Source organism: Xyrauchen texanus, chromosome 21, assembly GCF_025860055.1.
Source record: "Xyrauchen texanus isolate HMW12.3.18 chromosome 21, RBS_HiC_50CHRs, whole genome shotgun sequence".
Classification (NCBI taxonomy): Eukaryota; Metazoa; Chordata; class Actinopteri; order Cypriniformes; family Catostomidae; genus Xyrauchen; species Xyrauchen texanus.
This window is the reverse complement of record NC_068296.1, coordinates 11,466,801-11,480,185: the sequence shown is the minus strand read 5'-3', so window position 1 is coordinate 11,480,185 and position 13,385 is coordinate 11,466,801. Positions and strand designations below refer to the sequence as shown.

Sequence of the window (13,385 nt, the reverse complement as noted above, 5' to 3'; positions counted from 1 at the left end):
GATGGGAGAGAGCAGTGTGTATTGTAGATGCAATGGCATCATCGGTGGAGCGGTTGTTGCGGTAGGCAAACTGCAATGGGTCCAAAGAGGGGGGCAGAACAGAGCAGATGTAATCTCTGATTAACCTCTCGAAGCATTTGCTGATAATGGGGGTCAGAGCAACAGGACGCCAGTCATTTAAGCAAGTGATTGTGGCTTGCTTCGGAACAGGCACAATGGTTGATGTTTTGAAGCATGTGGGGACTACAGACAGGGAGAGGGACAGATTGAAAATGTCCGTAAAAACACCAGCCAGTTGATTCGCGCGACGCTCTGATGACGCGGCCCGGAATGCCGTCTGGACCCGCGGCTTTACGGATGTTCACCCGCCGGAAGGATCGGGTTACATCCACAACAGAGACGGAGCGTGAACCAACCTCTGTAGCGTCAGCCGCGAATACTCTCTCCGCGAGGGCGGTGTTATTGTCCTCAAAACGAGCATAAAATGTATTAAGTTCGTCCGGGAGAGATGCAGCGGTGTTCATGGCGGAAACTTTATTCCGTTTGTAGTCCGTGATTGTGTTAATTCCCTGCCACATACTTCTAGAGTCAGTGGTGTTGAACTGACCTTCAAGCTTGTGCCTGTACTGGAGTTTGGCTTCACTGATAGTGTTACGGAGGGCATAACTGGCTTGTTTACGCTCCTCTGTGTTAGAACAATTAAAAGCGGAGGTCCGCGCAGTGAGTGCCGCACGAACATCGCCGTTAACCCATGGTTTCTGGTTGGGGTATATCCGTATAGTTTTGGTCGGAACAACGTCCTCTACACACTTCCTGATGAAACACTTTACGCTGTCAGCGTAAACCTCGATGTCGTCATCAGAGGCAGACCGGAACATCTCCCAGTCCGCGTGATCAAAACAGTCTTGTAGCGCAGAGTCTGATTGGTCCGACCAGCACTGGATCGTTCTGAGGGTGGGTGCGTCCCGTTTCAGTTTCTGCCTGTAAGCAGGTAGAAGTAGAACGGAAGAATGGTCCGATTTGCCAAATGGGGGGCGGGGGAGGGATTTGTAGCCTTCCCGGAAAGGAGAGTAACAATGATCTAAAACCCGGTCCCCCGTGTGTTGAACTTTGTGTTGGTGGTATTTTGGAGCGATTGTTTTGAAGTTGGCTTTGTTAAAGTCCCTGGCAACAATGAACACAGCCTCAGGGTGTGCGGTTTCCTGCTCACTTATACTCCCATACAGTTCCATGAGTGCCCGGTCTGTGTCGGCTTGTGGGGGGATGTACACAGCTGTGATGATGACCGCTGTGAATTCCCTCGGCAGCCAGAATGGTCGACACAGAAGCATGAGAAATTCCAGATCAGGAGAGCAGAAAGACTTGATGAAATGTACGTTCCTCTGATCACACCATGATTTGTTGATCATAAAACATACACCACCACCTCTGCTTTTACCGGAGAGGTCTTTCGCTCTGTCCGCTCGGTGCACGGAGAAGCCCGTGATTTCGATGGCCGAGTCTGGAATCTCCGCAGCCAGCCAGGTTTCTGTAAGGCAGATAACACAGCAATCTCTCGTCTCTCGTTGGAAAGAGATCCGCGCTCTCAGCTCGCAGAGCTTGTTGTCCAGAGACTGAACATTTGCCAGTAGTATACTGGGTAGCGGGGGTCGATTTGCACGACGTCTTACTCTGATGAGAATGCCGACTCGTTTTCCTCTTTTCCTTCTGCGTTTCCACGGCCGAGCAGCCCAGACAAAGGGCTCCGCTGGCGTGTTTGTAAACAGCGGGTCGGCATTAAGGAATTTGAAGTCCGGTTTTCGATGTGTAATTGTAGAACCAATGTCCAAAAGCGTTTGTCTGTCGTAAACAATAAGGCAGACAACATCAAAGACAAAAAAACAAAGAACTGTAAACAAAAGAAACAATAAACCGCAGTGTTGTAACGGAGCTCGCAACGCAGCAGCCATACTCAGCGCCATCTCGAGTTGTTCTAAATGCACAATAAATCACGGTTATCTCAAATAAACGCAATCAGACAATTATTTCATAATAGCGACAGGCCTAGAGTTAAGGACAATAATGTATAATTAGGTTACATTATGTTCACATGAACTAGATCAGATGCCTTTTAGATGGATATATTGATGCCTTCACTTGAACATGGTAACAAATGGATAATTATCAAATAAATAGGATAAATAACTACAACATCTAACTGCACAAAACTATAAAAGAAAGAAAAGTGTATACACAATCACAATATCCAATTAACACCCAAAAAAAGAACAAAATGTAATCAAATACATTTCTAAATACAAACTGCACTTCAAACAAAATGAAAAAGTTATTAAAATAAAGTGGTAAAAAAATAATAATATATAAACACCTTTCCATTTACCATCAGCAAGTATCTATGACAACAGGCAGGAAATCACAAATACAAATTAAGATCTAAAACAAATAAATGTAAACATAATAATTATAATGATGATAATAATCATTGAAATATAGATCACCGTTGGATGCAACACAACGTGTTTTTGTATTTTATGATTTAATCACAGATGTATAGGCTATATATATATATATATATATATATATAGGCATTGATTCAACATATGGCATTGATTCAACAAGGTGCTGAAAGCATTCTTTAGAAATGTTGGCCCATATTGATAGAATAGCATCTTGCAGTTGATGGAGATTTGTGGGATGCACATCCAGGGCACGAAGCTCCCGTTCCACCACATCCCAAAGATGCTCTATTGGGTTGAGATCTGGTGACTGTGGGGGTCATTTTAGTACAGTGAACTCATTGTCATGTTCAAGAAACCAATTTGAAATGATTCAAGCTTTGTGACATGGTGCATTATCCTGCTGGAAGTAGCCATCAGAGGACGGGTACATGGTGGCCATAAAGGGATGGACATGGTCAGAAACAATGCTCAGGTAGGCAGTGGCATTTAAACGATGCCCAATTGGCACTAAGGGGCCTAAAGTGTGCCAAGAAAACATCCCCCACACCATTACACCACCACCACCAGCCTGCACAGTGGTAACAAGGCATGATGGATCCATGTTCTCATTCTGTTTACGCCAAATTCTGACTCTACCATCTGAATGTCTCAACAGAAATCGAGATTCATCAGACCAGGCAACATTTTTCCAGTCTTCAACTGTCCAATTTTGGTGAGCTCTTGCAAATTGTAGCCTCTTTTTCCTATTTGTAGTGGAGATGAGTGGTACCCGGTGGGGTCTTCTGCTGTTGTAGCCCATCGGCCTCAAGGTTGTGCGTGTTGTGGCTTCACAAATGCTTTGCGGCATACCTCGGTTGTAACGAGTGGTTATTTCAGGCAAAGTTGCTCTTCTATCAGCTTGAATCAGTCGGCCCATTCTCCTCTGACCTCTAGCATCAACAAGGCATTTTCGCCCACAGGACTTCCGCATACTGGATGTTTTTCCCTTTTCACACCATTCTTTGTAAACCCTAGAAATGATTGTGCGTGAAAATCCCAGTAACTGAGCAGATTGTGAAATACTCAGACCGGCCCGTCTGGCACCAACAACCATGCCACGCTCAAAATTGCTTAAATCACCTTTCTTTCCCATTCTGACATTCAGTTTGGAGTTCAGGAGATTGTCTTGACCAGGACCACACCCCTACATGCATTGAAGCAACTGCCATGTGATTGGTTGATTAGATAATTGCATTAATGAGAAATTGAACAGGTGTTCCTAATAATCCTTTAGGTGAGTGTATATATATATATATATATATAAACATTGACCCTGCAGAGTTGCGCTGACAACGAACTGCTCAGAGAAAATACAGCAAACTGAACTCAGAGCACCTCCTGAGCGGAGATGGTCTGAGGTCATGTGCAGCATTCTTATAGATACTATTTTTGCAAAAAACAAAATCAGAAGACTGAAACAAAGAAAGAGTAAAAACTAGGGATGCACCGAAATTAAAATTATGGGCCGAAACCGAAACTCCAGGATGCACTTGGCCGAAAACCGAAGCCTACTTTTTTTTTTTTTTTTAACCTATTTTTTTGTTTATAATTGTATTAATATTATACTTTTTCATTAATTTCATGAATTTAATGAATCTGAATTGAAAAACTAAAAACCAATAAAATAAATCACACTTTTATTGAAAGTACTTTACACACCAAAATTGGACAAAAAATATATTAAAACTATATTAAATATTATTCTTCATTCAGTTCTGTAAAAATCAAATTTTACAGATTTGATTAGCAATTATCCAAATAATGTAAAGTTTTAGAAAACTATTATATGCAAAACAAAAGTCAAGTAATGAACTTAGCTAGCATCTTTCAAAAAGTTTAAATATGCAACAGTAACTTTAATTAAAACAACAGGCAGAACACAGAATGGCAGAGGGCCTCTATTCCACTTATCTATATATAACTATAATATATAATTATATAGAGCAGTGCTCTATTCTGTTTATGTAAACGTATGTACACTTTAAGTGAAAATTATTGTGCAAAACAACAGTGCAAAACAGCAGTAATTGAACTAAATCCAACCTCAACTGTAAACGACAGATGTATCCTCAAGTGAAGAACAAGTGTAATGTAATTGCTATACACATCAAATTGGACCGCTTTCTATTTAAGTACAAGTGACAGGTTTCTCTTCAAGAACAAAAGTTGCTAAACTTTCTGACTGTCTCTCCTGTCAGGAAGACGGCCAAAGCAGTGGGGTCTGCGGGATCTTTCACCAATTTTACCGTTTATCAATTGAAAATGAATGTTAAAAGATCATCTGTTTGTTCTGAAGCATAGTGACAGTAGTCCAGTATTTGTTGGATTATTTTTACATTAAAATTAAATATTTTTGTATGGGTATGGCATAGAAGTCCTTGTGACTGTGGAATGATGCTGAATGTGGATTCAGGGGTGTCTCGAGAGAATTTACAAAACTTTCGTATATTTTCATTAAAGTGAGAGACTAGTCTACCAACTAGTAATTTTAGTCTTTCCTTATCCATTCAAAAAATTAGAACAGAAATCGCTTTATTCGATTTGATTATTATTAAAGGCCCGTAACATGCTGATTAATAAAGATACATTTAGAAGGGAAAAAACTTAATGGTCTAAAAGGTGCTTTGAAACCACGTTAACTCATGTGGCGCTTCAGGTCTACACACATGCAGGGAAAAGAGGCAACGAGTGCGGAGCGGGACAGTGCAGATATGATGCATGTTGCTAGAGAACAATATTCAAAATTACAGCGCAGAACGATCAGAGCTGTTGTCCACATCACTGTTGTTCTGTCACGCTCTTCACTAGAGACGATGAGAGGGCGCAACCGTTGTCATGAAGTCTTGCGGTGCGGATGGAATCAATCCGGTGTCCGATGTAACCTAATTGTTAGCAAGTTCATCCAGTCTGACCCTCAAAATTCCTCAAAAGCTTATCGTGGATTTTCATTATCGTGATATATCGATATCGTTTTATCGCCCAGCCCTACTTTCAATGCGTTATGTAGGTTCATTTATCATGGGCTGCAAACTCTTCATTAGGCAACTATTCTTTATTTAAGGCTGCTCTATTTGTTAGGCTATTGTATTGACATTGGAAGTTCCATTCATAATGTTTCCCCCTTTTACCCGCTATAAAATTTCACACCGGTGTTTTCCCTCGTACGGAGTAAAACCGGTAACACTGTACACTGTGGCAACCCAACAGCAGACAGAATCAAGCCCCCCGGGGTATAGAAATTGAACATTTCAAAGAGTCCACTGTAGGAATTTGCGTACGAGGCCTTGGGGGTCAACAGCAAACACAATGGAGAGCTTTGCTATAACCTCAGAGACAACATGGGGCCATAACATCTGAGTGATACTTTCAAAAAATAGGTCTTTACACAACCTCATGCCAGCTGACCTCAAAGTCATTCACGCAGCAGTGCCATGGTCATGGGGGACAGTGTGTGTTTGTGTTACGAGACTAACACACCCACAATCCTGCCATAAACTTTCTGTGTAAATAAAAGCACAGCAAAGAGGACCTGGATGAAACTATCACTATGAAAAGCAAATAGACTAACCAAATACCCAAGTTTTTCTTACGGAGACCAGATTAAATTCAAAGGATTAATTGCATGTGGTTAGGAAACAATAGGTTTTCACAGTGGCAGACCAAAACCAAATTTTTAAAGAAAAAAAATATTTTAAAAGTAAAAGCCAATTCAGTCTGTTTATCCTTTTCCACAAACAATCATCGCTACTGCATTTAGTTCCTAAATTGTGATCTCAGTGGAATCTTAAAATGTGCACAGTGGCTATCACGATTGTGGAGAGCATGTCATGTGGCAGATGATTTCTTAATGATTTAGACAGGGATCCTGGTTAATGATTAATCACCTGCTAGAAAAGAACTGTGAGAGATATATATACTCTACCGAAGCCACGGGCAATGTCTAGAAATATCCAAAACCAGGGATAAAATGTATTGGTCACAGCAGCTGATGTCTGATGAATTTTAAATATTGTCTGCTTCAAATAAATTAGATGTGTGCAATGCTGCCCAACTGTTCAATGAATGGAAATCTCCAGTTTCTTGCTAAGGCAAGAAACACACACACACACACACACACACACACACACACACACACACACAGTTGAAGTCAGAAGTTCACATACACCTTAGCCAAATACATTTTTCACAATTCCTGACATTTAATCACAGAAGACATTCCCTGTCTTAGGTCAGTTAGGATCACTATTTTATGAATGTGAAATGTCAGAATAATAGTAGAGAGAATGATTTATTTCAGCTTTTATTTCATTTCATTTCATTCCCAGTGGGTCAGAAGTTTACATACAATTTGTTAGTATTTGTTAGCATTGCCTTTAAATTGTTTAACTTGGGTCAAACGTTTTAGGTAGCCTTCCAAAGGCTTCTCACAATAAGTTGCTGGAATTTTGGCCGATTCCTCCAGACAGAACTATTGTAACCGAGTCAACTTTGTAGGCCTCCTTGCTCGCACATGCTTTTTCGGTTCAGATTGAGATCAGCTTGAGCACGTAAGTGTCTTTTAATGACTCCAGAGACCGAGGATTTTGAATTGGAATTGGTGGTGTACCTGTGGATGTAATTTAAGGCCTACCTTCAAACACAGTGCCCCTTTGCTTGACATCATGGAAAAAAATCAAAAGAAATCAGCCCACAGAACAAAAAAAAAAATGTAGGACCTCTGCAAGTCTGGTACATCCTTGGGAGCAATTTTTAAATGCCTGAAGGTACCACGTTCAACAATAGTATGCAAGTATAAATACCATGGGACCACGCAGCCACCATAGCACTCAGGAAGGTGACACATTCTGTCTCCTAGAGATGAACATAGTTTGGTGCGAAAAGTACAAATCAATCCCAGAACAACAGCAAAGGTCCTTCTTAAGATGCTGGAGGAAACAGGTAGATAAGTATCTATAACCACAGTAAAATGAACCCTATATCAACATAACCTGAAAGGCTGCTCATTAAGGAAGCCACAGCTCCAAAACCACCATAAAAAAGCCAGACTACAGTTTGAAAGCACACATGGGACAAAGACCTTACTTTTTGGAGGAATGTCCACTGGTCCAATGAAACAAAAATGTAACTGTTTGGCCATAATGACCATCATTATGTGGTCGTTATTGGAGGAAAAAGGGTGAGGCTTGCAAGTCGAAGAACATTATACCAATCGTGAAGTATGGGGGTGGCAGCATCTGTTGTTGGGGTGCTTTGCTGCATGAGGGACTGGTGCACTTCACAAAACAGATAGCATCATGAGGAAGGAAAATTATGTGGATATATTGAAGCAACATCTCAACACATCAGCCAGGAATTTAAAAGCTTGGTTACAAATGGGTCTTCCAAATGGACAATGACCCCAAGCATAACTCCAAAGTTATTGTAGTGGCCATCACAAAGCCCTGACCTCAATCCAATAGAAAATATGCAGAACATAAAAAGCATGTGCGAGCAAGGAGGCCTACAAATCTGACTCGGTTATAAAAGTTCTGTCTGGAGGAATGGGCCAAAATTCCAGCAACATATTGTGAGAAGCATGTGGAAGGCTACCCAAAATGTTTGACAAAAGATAAACAATTTAAAGGCAATGATACCAAACACTAACAAACATTATGTAAACTTCTGACCCACTGATAATGTGATGAAATAAATAAAAGCTGAAATAAATAATTCTCTCAACTATTATTCTGACATTTCACATTCTTAAACCTAAGAAAGGAAATGTTTTCTACGATTAAATGTCAAGAAATGTGAAAAAAGTCAAGTTTAAATGTATTTGGCTAAGGTGTATGTAAACTTCTGACTTCAACTGTATCAACAAGTTGAGTGTATGCTGAAGTTAAAGAAAAAGGGTGACATACAAATACTTAGAAATTTAAAGTTTACATTTAAATTGAAACTCAAACTGTTGATGAAAAACCACATTAAAATACATTTTCATAAATGAACTTTCAAACAGTACTGTATATACACAAACTTAAAATAAGGCCAATGTCATAAGTGGTGCTTGCAAATGCTAATTTTTATACTTTTAAAGAATACCCTAACCCCAAGTATTAAACAAGCAACCAACAACCTAGAAAAAATTGAAATCACCAAGCAACACCCTACAAACTGCAAAGCAACACAATATATGCCAGCATCAACCACATTTTCTTGAGAAATAAAATTATGATTTTTTATTTATTCTTAATATATGCTCATATATTCTTTATACCATCAGCATTGTATACATACATACATACATACATACATACATACATACATATTGCTATTTGCACTTCTGGTTAGATGCTAACTGCATTTCATTGGCTCTGTACTTGTATTTTGCGCAATGAAAATAAAGTTGAATCTAATCTAATCATTGACAATGTGTTATAAGTGCATGTAAAATAAACTAAAACAGGCTTAGAACTAGGACCTTGAATTGGTTTCAAAACATTGCCCCTGGGTCTCCCATGAAGTCACATGAATAGAAGTAGATAAACACACACACACTGAAGTGTTTCCCTAATACAAAAACCCTAAGTGAGAGGAAATGGTGTAGGAAACCAAGCTACAAAAGTGGGAAGCTCAGCTTCAGAATATAAGGAAATTATAGAACATACAGTACAGGCAGGTTATTTAAACTAGCCTACTTCCTGAAACGGAGTCAGGTTTGTAGGCCTCCTTGTTCACACACGTTTTTTCAGTTCTGCCCACAAATTTTCTATCGGATTGAGGTCATTTCCATTTTTGTTTCATCAGACCAAAGACATTTCTCCAAAAAGATATTTGTCCCCATGTGCACTTTGCAGTCTGGCTTTTTTATGGAAGTTTTGGAGCAGTGGCTTCTTCCTTGCTGAGCAGTCTTTCAGGTTATGTCAATATAGGACTCGTGGATATAGATACACGTCTACCTGTTTCCTCCAGTATCTTCATAATGTCCTTTGCTGTTGTTCTGGGATTGATCTGCACCTTTCACACAAAACTACATTAATCTCAGGGAGACAGAATTCACCTCCTTCCTAAGAATTATGATGGCTGCGTGGTCCCATGGTGTATCAACTTGCATACTATGGTTTGGTCAGATGAACGTACCACATTCAGGCATTTAGAAATTGCTCCCAAGGATGAACCAGACTTGTGGAGGTCCACAATTTTTTTCTGATGTCTTGGCTTATTTCACTGGAACTCTCCAGGTTCACTAATACTTGGAAATTAACCAGCAACCTTCGTTCTAGCTCATAAGATGTTTAAACATTAAGCTATTACCACAAATAACCTGTGATAGCTGGACCTGGATCCCTTAAAGGGGGATCCCCTTTATTTCACCCAAAAATGAAAATTCACTCATCATTTACTCACACCCATGCCATCCCAGATGTGAATTACTTTCTTCTGCAGAACATAAATTAAGATTTTTAGAAGAATATTTAAACTCTGTAGGTCTGTACATCAAGTGAAAGGGTGCCAACTTTTTACACTCCAAAAAGCACATAAAGGCAGCATAAACGTAATCAATAGACTCCATTGGTTAAATCCATAGTTTCAAAATGTATATGATAGGTGTGGATGAGAAACAGATCAATATTTAAGTCAATTTTTGCAAGAAATTGTTCTCCCTGCCCAATAGGGGGCATATGCATGAAGAATGTGAAACACCAAAAACACAAGAATAAATTGAAAGTGGAGACTGACTGAGCAGGGAAGATAATTTTTTGTAAAATATTTACAAACCGATCAAATCGCTTCTGAAGACATTGATTCAACCACTGGGGTCGTATGGATTACTTTTATGCTGACCATGTTCCATTTTTGGCACCCATTCACTTGTATTGAATGGACTAAATAAAGCTGAGAAATCCTCCTAAAAATCTTAATTTGTGTTCTGCTGAAGAAAGAAAGTCATGCACACCTGGGATGGCATGAGGGTGAATAACAATGATACAATAACAATTTTCATTTTTTGGTTTAACTAATCCTAGTTGAACTAACTGTATAACCAATGCAATTCCAAACACTCTTTTGCAAGAAAACGTATTAGGCTATTTAATGAATACTAAGAAGATTGGTTATACCGAAATTGGCAATACTTTAGAATAATTTTAACAAAATTAATAAACATTATTACTTTAATGTCTGTATAAACGTACATTTATACAGTTACACATATTTGAATGTTACATTAATTACTGATCTGTTAAGCACCATATAATGCTATGACTATTATTGAAAGTAATATAAAGTGTTACACCCAAAATATTCCAGAAGTAGGTCCATTTGACTGCCAGACAAAAGACAAAACAGGGGTCTATATAGGACTGGCAAATGACTGTTTTCTACTATCCCAATTTTAGTTTATTAACCCTAACACGTTTTTTTTTTTATACATTTAAGAGGCTTTGGAAAGGAGCAATGACTGAGTCGATCGAGTTTTTGTTAAAAAAAATAAATAAGAAAACATTGAAAAGGGGGTCCCTGCAAATACTGAAGACATCCGACTTTGTATTAAGTCTGGCATCAACTCACAATCTTTATCTAAAGGTAAAAAGGGTGGCATTTTTTGAGAAGGCAGCTGACCTTGAAGCAAACACTCCTATATTTTCAATGTTATGTACATGATTTCTAAAAGCAATAATAAAAAGAAATAGCAATATTTTAGGGAGATAAAAACATGGAAATGTTTTAAGGCCCTAATGTGGTGAATTTTTTTCTTTTCTTTGTTCAATGGTAGTTAAGCTCAATTGACAGTGTTTATTGCATTATTAGGCTAATACAAATGATTGACTTGTCCCTCATTTAAAAAAAAAACAAAAAAACTTGGTTACAGTAAAGTACTTACAATGGAAGTGAATGGGGCCAGTCCATAAATGTTACAATACAGACAGATGTAAATAATGTGTACATCTTGTAGCGATACTTTGAAACTATGTCTATTTTATTGTTTATTGACTGACTCTATTAAATACTGAACTTGTATTGAACCCAGGACATTAAAACTATCCTTTAAAACTAACTTTAGGTCAATAAATTCACAGAAGAACTTTGTGTTTGAGGTCACAGACTAAAAACATCCGTGAAGTTGGAACCCCATATAATTTAATAATCACCAAAACTATTTAATTCATTTGTGCTGTGTTTGTGCTGCAAAAATTAACATTTGTGCTGGTTTGGTGTTTCCGATATTAAACATTCTTTTTTGGGCTGTGTGACGTCACTCTCCACCCCATCTCGCTCAAATTGACCCAAACCAGTGCTGATCATTTGAGCTCGGTTTGTGCCGTTAAAACAAACGTTGTAACTATTTCCCTTCCTTAGATATAGCAAAAATATTTTCGGGAGTAGTGACGTCATTCTCCACCCCATGTTGTCTAAATGGCTCCAAACCAGTGTCATTCGTTTGTGCTGTTGAAAAAAACCCTGTAACTGTGATCGTTTTTTAAATATAACAAAAAACGTTTTTTACAGAACAGTGACGTCACTCTCCACCCCATGTCGTCCAAATCGTTCCAAACCGGTGGCATTCGTTTGTGCTCGATTTGTGCCGTTAAAATGAGCACTTTATCTATTTCCATTCCTTAGCAATAACAAATATGATTCGGGACTGTGACGTCACTTTCCACCCCATGTCGTCCAAATCGATCCAAACCAGTGAAATTCGTTTGTGCTCGATTTGTGCTTTTTGAAAGAAACAATATAACTAATTCCATTACAAAGAAATAACAAAATGATCTCCCTGATCTGTGAGGTCAGTCATGCGTTTAACTCATCTCGTCCAATGCACTCATTTTCTGACTCGTTCATTTGTGCTTGCATGTTTCTTATCATTGCTGTCATTGTTTTTTATTTTTTAATATTGACAGTTTCATCATTGCAGTAACTTCAAGCTTGGTTACAGAACTTTGTGTTTTTTTTTTTTACTTCAAGCTTCAAATCCAAATCACATATAGTGGAGTGGTGGATTTTCAAGCCAAACCAAACTGGACATGCATGAATAGGTTTTCGTTGCCTAGCACAAAGCCAAATGAATTTTATTAGCCCTATAAATCATTTAAACAATTTAAACATTTGATATTATGACATCACAAAAAAACACGATATATATTTTCTTAAAAATATCCCTTTCGTGACAAGGCTCTGTTTGTGGAATTTACATTCTATGTGTCTTCAAATAAATATAGAAGTGTAAATGTTAGTAATATTCTAATTCCATTAAACTCAATGACCATTTGAGCTCGAGACATGAAAAAAACTGTAAAACATTCAGAATGTTATTCTTTATATAGCACAAGACTTGTTTTTGGGAGTACACATTCAGTCCTTTTTTTACAGATTCAATTATCCCTATAAATCTATTAAACTCAATGACCGTTTGACCTAGAGCAGGGGTGGGGAATGCCCCAATACATATTTGTTATTTCTAAGGAATGGAAATAGATAGTGTTAATTTTAACGGCACAAACGATTGACACTGGTTTGGAGCGATTTAGACAACATGGGGTGGAGAATGACGTCACCACTCCCGAAAACATTTTTGCTATATATAAGGAAGGGAAATATAGTTACAACATTTGTTTTAATGACACAAACAGAGCACAAATGATCAGCTCCGGTTTGGGTCGATTTGAGCGAGATAGGGTGGAGAGTGACATCACACAGCCCAAAAAAAGAATGCTTAATATCTCAAACACCAAACCAGCACAAACATTAATTGTTGCGGCACAAATCAGCAAAGACGAATGAAATAGTTTTGGTGATTATTTAATTATATGGGGTGCCAACTTCAAAGAGGTAAATTTGTACGTTGAAACTTTTAAAACACCACTATTAGTGTGAGACCAAAACTGTCAGAAAAATGTTGCTTTT

At 38.4% G+C, this 13,385-nt stretch overlaps 1 protein-coding gene across 1 annotated transcript in view; it reads right to left on the bottom strand.

Moving 5' to 3' along the window:
* LOC127661657 (protein phosphatase 1 regulatory subunit 37-like) overlaps window positions 1–13,385 on the bottom strand; it is a 62,982-nt gene that overhangs the window by 47,160 nt on the left and 2,437 nt on the right. The window lies entirely within an intron of this gene.